Source organism: Notothenia coriiceps, unplaced genomic scaffold, assembly GCF_000735185.1.
Source record: "Notothenia coriiceps isolate Sejong01 unplaced genomic scaffold, NC01 NC01_scaffold00008957, whole genome shotgun sequence".
Taxonomy (NCBI): domain Eukaryota; kingdom Metazoa; phylum Chordata; class Actinopteri; order Perciformes; family Nototheniidae; genus Notothenia; species Notothenia coriiceps.
Genome location: NW_011341658.1, coordinates 10,813 through 18,399, shown reverse-complemented (window position 1 = coordinate 18,399; position 7,587 = coordinate 10,813). Strand labels below are relative to the sequence as shown.

Below are 7,587 nucleotides of genomic sequence, written 5' to 3'. Positions count from 1 at the left end.
TAAATGAAATATTGGTGTTAATGTTCACTTTATTTTAATTTGAGAGGTACTGTATTTTTTAATTATATTTATTTAATTTATGAATGTTCCATTCAAAAATGTTATTAAAAAGGCATGTTACACCCAATAAAGATGGAACTATGAGATATATTGTCAGGAATGTTAGTCTTATATCAAATAGTGCATTTCTTACTGATAGGAATGTTGCACGTACTGCCCATTGTATTATGTTCACAGCTCAGTGTCAGTTAAGTTTGTTGCGGTTAGTATTGGACTGGAAAGATAGAGGCAAGCCTGAACAGGTAGAGTTATTTAAAGCCTAATTAAGTGGGTTGGGTTCTGGAGGTTGTGGTACAACAATTGTGCTTGTGGCGTGGGCCGGGTCTGGGTCTGTGGTGGTGGCCAATGTTGATATCTTTTCATGGTGGCCCAAATCCCTGCGGCGCCCCTGGTCACAGATTATGGTTCTCAAACTTTCAACAAAAATCCAAAACTAATAATCCATGGTATAGGAAATCATGTTGAGTATTCTGTAAAACTGAATTCGTTATGGTTCCACTTTGTGTACTGGTAAATGGGTAAACGTTTTATCAGAAGCTGTCAACGAATATGTGCTGGTGTGCATTCTTCAGCAGATGGGAGGACTGAGGAACAAATATGTCTCCTTTTCTTAATAAAAGTGTAATAATAATAAAAGCCTTTGTTCTGGAAGATGGGTTTGGTGGAGTTTGAGAATGTTAATCTTCTGGCTGATACAATGTTAGTTAACACAATACTAAGAAAGGCCATGTTTCAACGTCAGCTTTCTCAGAAACATCCACCTCCACTCGACATTGAAAATAAGAAGTTTTGTTTAAAAAGATTGAAACTTTTGTTTTAGGACTGCTTTCATTTAGATCCCCCCACGCAACCTGGCTCATCAGACTGGGCAGTGTACTCGTATGTTGCCTGTTGTTGATTATTGTACCAAAGTCCTTTGAGAACACTTTTTCAGATAACTTATCCGCAGACCTCTTCTGTTGTCTTTGTCTCTGTCTGTCTGGCAGGGTGCTCTTCCCATCCTGTGAACACGGAGGGATGCACTCCAGTCATGGAGCACCTTCCACTGTAACTGCTCAAACGTGGCTACCGAGGAGCCACCTGTCACTGCTGTAAGTTATCCAGCCCTGGCATCTGCAGGTCTTTAAAGGCTGAGGCGTAAAATACAATTTATGAAAATTAAATGTATTTAATTTTAGGTTTGAAAAGGGGTCAGCTTATTTTTTTATTATCTGAATTATTCTTTAATTTAGGTGTAATCACCTTAAAAGACTATCATCGATTATTGTGTTTTGACAGTGAGGGTGGCCTGGGTTGGCAGTTTTTAACAATGTTCGTATACATAATAATATAATATATAATAGTAATATAATCAATAAAATTGACAAGAGGCAATTCCAAAGTATTCACAATACAATTTTGTACCCATTTGTTTGTTTATTCTTTTTTTGTCCTGATCCATCTATATAAAAACCTGTCTGAAATTACTTCATCATGATGATTCTCGAAAGGCGGCTTGACCAGCAGAGCTCATTAGCATTTAAAGCTAAAGGACACAGAATCAGCACTTTTGAAACAGGCTGGAAACAGAGGGGTTTATGGTATGCTACAAACGCATGATCTGTTTGGCTATTTCAAGCCAAACCTTCAGAGACATGTTTTCTTATCATAACTGAGAACTATAAAATATTGAAAATAGTTAATCGGGTACCTCTAAGTATAACAAATACATATAAAAATATTTATTTTAACACCTTCATATATCATTTATTAACGCAACACAAATGTAATACAGAACTAAAGTGTCACATTCATCACTGAGAGCAGCTGAAGAAAACTAAGTGCTCCTCGCTGTAGATGAAAGCCACCATTTTCACCTAATTTCGTTAAATGGCATCACATCGAACCCCTGATTGGAGCAAGTGGTATGAACTTTTTTCACCCATTGGATATTTTCATTTTAAGAGGTATGAGGTTTCTCTGAAAGCCCCTGTAAAATAGGTTATTTTTATTTAAAATCCTCTAGCTTCTTCCTGATGTGCCTTGCTTTTTCACAAGCTTCATATGTTTAGGGTTTCATTCATTGATTCAATGTGAGACTATTTGGACTGTTAAATCAGGCTCGACATTAAGGACTCGCCCGATGGCCGGGGCCATCTAGTATTTAGCTCGGGCAATGAAAGCCTCACCTGGCTGGATTGCCCGATCACGCAATCTTATTTCATGCCAGGTATCATGCAGCTCGCGGATCCAGTAATGAGTGACCCCCCGCAGTAAAAACTTAAACATTCATATAACTAGGTTTAGGTAGTTTTAGAGGTAATTAAAATAAGGTACGAGTGTATATTCTAACCTGAAGGTTGTGAGGTTTGGTCCGGCTCACCGCTGCATGTGATTATGCAGGAAGGCTGGCCGTTTCGACCTTGTCAGGCAAGGCAGCTGATCTCTCTCTCCCGTCCAGTTTAGACTTTCACTCGCGTTTTAACTGGTTCCATAATCGAACTCGATCCAGGGCTAAGTTTCTAAGCTTAATGATAATGGACTACCCTGCTTATTAAAAGACACCTAAACAATAAGTGTTGCTAATGGCAACCGGAGTGGAGCCACGCACCAAAGTATAGGCGCAGCCTTATCCGCTTTGTTTTTACATGCCACCGGGAAACCCGAGGCATTACCACAGATCAACGCACAATCAACCCAGACAGGACCATCTCCTTTCTACCCACATTTACGTGTTAGGACATTATAATTGACTATTATTGTCTGTCACATACTCTTCTTGTCTGTCACATAAGTGCGCAACTGGAAGCGGTATTGTGGCTAAAGGAGAATTATTTGAGACCGAAGGAGATTTAGATTTGCGGGCTAAACGGGAACTCCGACGTTCCCCATGTTGTGTGCTTCGGCGGATGCGCTCGGCTCCTCGTCCGACTGCTTCTCGGGTCGGCTCGGTCAGCTTCCGGATGAGGAAGCATTCATTCGACCAATTTACACGTAAGATAACCATTACTAAATTTTTTTTAACAGGCGCAATATTAGTGTAAAAATCGCGTTTGTTTTAGGCAGTTATAAACCTGAAATGTAATGTTTTTCTACTTTTTTACATCTGGGAAGGCATTTGTCTTCATCGATGGAAAGTGTCTTGACCAACAACTTAAGTATTTCCTTATAGCTATGTACAGGGGGCATGCAACGAGCAAACAAGAGCAAACAAAACAAGTGAAATGAAAGAATAAAATTGAAATTGTACCAATATAATATTGTGGTGGTTCATCGTATAATTCCCCTGGTCTAGAGAATGCACCAGACAGCATCTAAGACCTGCAAAAATCTAAATTTTCTAGGGGGAGGCCCCCCAAACCCTTCATGCCATTTCGTCCGCGCGCATTTTTCAGGCCAATCTCTATTGGGCTCAGGGCCATCTGTAAATTAGCTTAGATGGCCCACAGGGCCATCTCCCAAAATCCTTAATGTCATGCACTGTTTAGTTTGAATATATTATTGTTTGGGGTGAAATAGTCTACCTTGTTCATGGAATTAAATGAACTTAATACTCAGTGTGAAGGCAGATTTCTTCTGATAATCTAAAAATGATGCAAACCGCTGATAGAAAAATGTATATTTGTTTACTGAAACAATTGTGTTTACCTCTTACTGATGACTATGTCTGGTAAAACAACTAAACACATTTTTCTGCAGCATTAGCCGAATATACCTCATTTAAATAACACAAATTAAATGAACCATGAAATTAGGCATCATCCTTGACTTTTTGTTGCTAAATGTTTTCATTTTGTTGGAAACAAACCCTCGGGGTTCCCACTTGAAAGAGTTGTGGAGCTTCTTATATTGAGTCACAATCAGCAATACAATTGTTTCAATAAAACTGAATTAGAATGAAATACTTCTTGTTAGGCCCAAAACAAACCTCTATATTGTTTAACTCCTTTACGAGGTTTCGTAACAATCGATAGAAATGGAAAGGAGAGAAGAGAGATGAAACCATAAAGAATGAGGAGAGAGAGAGCGATAAAGACAGTGTAAGGGGAAGAGAAGACGGGGGAGACTGTGAGAAAATGAGAGTGAGCCGTAAGACAAATTGTTCTTTTGACATAAATGGATTTCAACGTAATGCCTGTAGTGTTTTAGGTGAGTCAAATTAGAAATTAAAGAGATTCTGTCTTTGATTACACCGCCAAGCATTGATTGAATCCTCTACGCGCTGGTGGTGTGATCAGCTCCGGGCCGCCACAGGTACACACATACACACATACACACACAGCTCACCTCTGGATTACTGTAATCGGCTCAAAACCTTTTCTAAAGCTTTCTATTATCAAGGGACTGACTATGGAAAAGTCTGACTGACATGGACAAAAGCAAAAATGGGGAAACTTTCTTCCACTGTTAAAAAATGTACTCCTATGACTTCTTTCCCCAGCACTGTAGAGTGTGTGTTAGTCTGAGTGTGCATGTGTGTGCAAAGCTTATCCAACCAGAGATATTCCCATATTTCAGATTTCACCTAATTTAGTGCAGTTGTTGCCGGATAATTTTTTTCACACAACTTTTTATTGTTGCTTAATGCAGTTTTAAAGGGTCCCTATTATGCTTTTTGGGGTTTCCCTTTCCTGTTGTGTCATATAGGTTTATTTGCATGTACATGGTCTGAAAAGGCTAACAAGTTCCCTCCATAGTGAGGTTTCTCTCTCACCACCAGCAATTTACATCTAAGAAGCATTCACAATATTCTAACTTGGTTTTAATAAAGAACTAGCAGTTCTCATCAGGGTTGAGTTTGTTCTGATTTCTTTGCATACTTTTAACAGCAACATTTGAGGATGTTGAGTCAACTTTACTGTTAGAAAATAGGTGGTAGGCACACAAGTGTTTTGCCCCCTCACAAATTCCACTTCGGTTGAGTTAGGAAACTGAAATATTTGTTAAACAAAGTCATGCCATGCCAGTCCAACCAAGAACATATGATAAATCAAGCAATCACATTTGTGGTGGAATATTATAATTTTTTGGGATCTGGTTAAATCATGACAACTTTTGAAATTCTCTCACCTGTGATGCACAGGTTAAAGGTTCACTGAATATACAATTGATTCACCTTTATGATTTCCTCAATATTCGTATTGGAAGGATTTGATGCTATATTTATGAACACACCCATTTTTTTTGTCGCAGTGTTTGTTCAGGAGGCGCTGTAAAGTCAAACATGTTCCTTGTTGGCTTTTAGTTGTCGAGATAACTTATGCTTATGGATGCGTAATCTACTCAGCTACTAACTGACTTCCAACATCAGATCACACTCTGATAAAAAAATGTGACGCTAAACTTTCTTCACCACTCTGCCGATTCTCTGATGCCAACACTGTTTGCAACTCCTTTCTCCACCCAAACCACTCGAAGCAGAGCATTGTTGGCCACATCTAACCGTAACAATTGCCAATAAATATCTAATTCTTTGTTTTTAGTGGCTCCAAATGGGATGAAGCTAGCAATGTAGACTGATAATAGTGTTAAACCTTGTTTTAAGGAGTTGATTGCAGCAATGTTTCATCACAAATCCCATTGTAAAAAAGTTAATATTTGTGATATCCTTTTATTGCATTTTCTATCACAGCAAGATATGAACACTCATGTGAAGTGTACAAACACAGAGGCAACACATCAGGACATTATCACATAGACGTGGACGGTAGTGGACCAATCAAACCCCAGCTCATCTACTGTAACATGACAGGTAACACACAGATACACACAAATACACACATGCACACAATTTGATTCACCTAATCTCTTCATGTTTGAGCCTTTTATACCATGAAAGCGTCAATGTATTTTGTATTTATTGAATTTTCTCTTCCTCTATGTGTCTCAACTGTTTTCGTCTCTCCCCCAGAGGACATGGCATGGATGGTGATCCAGCACAATAACACCGAACTGACCAGAGTGCATTCGTCCCCGGAGAGAAACCAACATGTATCACACTTTGACTATGCTTCTGAAGAGGAGCAGTTAGCAGCAATCTCCAGCCAATCAGAGCACTGCGAGCAGGAGCTGTCGTACCACTGCAGGAAGTCCCGCCTCCTCAACATGCCAGGTAAGACTTACTGTGCGTCCCTACTCGCATAGTATCCGAGAAACAAAAGATTGCATCCAAACCAATTTGCTGACACAACATTTTTTGAGGCATAAAGCAAATGGCATTTTTTAAGTTGTTTCTTACTTGAAGAGATGAGATTTTAGCGAAGACAGTGAGATATATACGTTTTATTGGTATTGTTTGTGTTGTGTTGTTGTATTGAGTGTGTTTGAGAAATAGAAAGACTGTGTGGTGGAGGGGTGTTGTTAAAAGTCAACAGCGAAAATGCACAACGTTTTGATAAAGTAAGCTTTATCTCAAGTTTCTGTCTCTGGGGGTTTTATGTTAGGGAACAAGAAAGGGTGGTGGGACTTGCTGATTTGATTTGTTTAGAAACTCATTAAAACACCAATGAAGTTTAAAATGTGCATTTTCTCCTCCTCACATTGAAGCAGTTAAAATATGTCTGCATAATGCCATTATTCCTCAACTTATTCATGAGCTGCTCTTGTTTGTTTCTTTTTTTGCAATGCTTTCTTTTAAAAAAGGACAAAGAAAACACAATAGAATGTGTTGTTGAAAGTACCGATGAGTGACAAGCAGGCCTGGAATTTCGTCATTTTAGGGGCAAGGCCACTTGGCCTTTTGAGTTGTCAATTTTTTAAGGGCACAAAGGCCAAAAGCCAGGGCACCAAGGCCATAAATTAAAACAATGATTTAACATACGATATGAAGTGACTACGATTGTATATGCATTTAAAATACTTTTATATATATTTATTAAGCATCATCTTATCTTTGACAGCTAACAACACAGCGCTAACTGCCTAGCACTAGATAATAATAAAAAAAGAACACAACTGCAACATAACTTATCCAAGTAGTAACAAAAACACTTCAAAATATTATAATTATGCATTACCATACGAGCAAGAAGTAGTAATGTTATCCATAAAATTACACTTAAAGCTGGACAAATGAAAAACTTAACGGCAAACAGGATCATCACAAAACCTTACCTCACCTCAGCCTTTTCTTGAGCGGAGAATCAGCTAGCTAGGTCCTAGACCGTCCTACGCACACGGATGCGTGAGGGGGTGGGCGGAGATAGGTCCTAGACTGATGTCAACTGTCATCGTAGACCAGGGGTGGGGAACCTTTTTTCTCTCAAGGGCCATTTCAATTTTTACAACATCCTTCGAGGGCCGTACAAATTATTGAACTCAACGTCTGCTTAAAAAACTCAAATCACAGCCCATTCATTTCGCATTTCTTTCATGCTGTGCAAAGAAAAAGCAACCTCTTAATCCAGATATTTGACCATGACCCGCGCATTCATGCACCTTGGCATGACCACCAAAACAGAAAGATATGGACACAAGATGTGTGCAAATGTATTTAGTTTCATATCCATGTGGACATGATTTAAGTGGGTGGGGGGGTGGGGGGCGGAT

At 39.1% G+C, this 7,587-nt stretch overlaps 1 long non-coding RNA gene across 1 annotated transcript; it reads left to right on the top strand.

Moving 5' to 3' along the window:
* Positions 1–1,109: 1,109 nt before the first annotated feature.
* Positions 1,110–6,145, top strand: LOC104944831 (uncharacterized). The gene is made up of 3 exons (XR_798272.1): positions 1,110–1,151; positions 5,672–5,791; positions 5,951–6,145. It is a non-coding gene; the product is annotated as an uncharacterized lncRNA (long non-coding RNA).
* Positions 6,146–7,587: the final 1,442 nt, after the last annotated feature.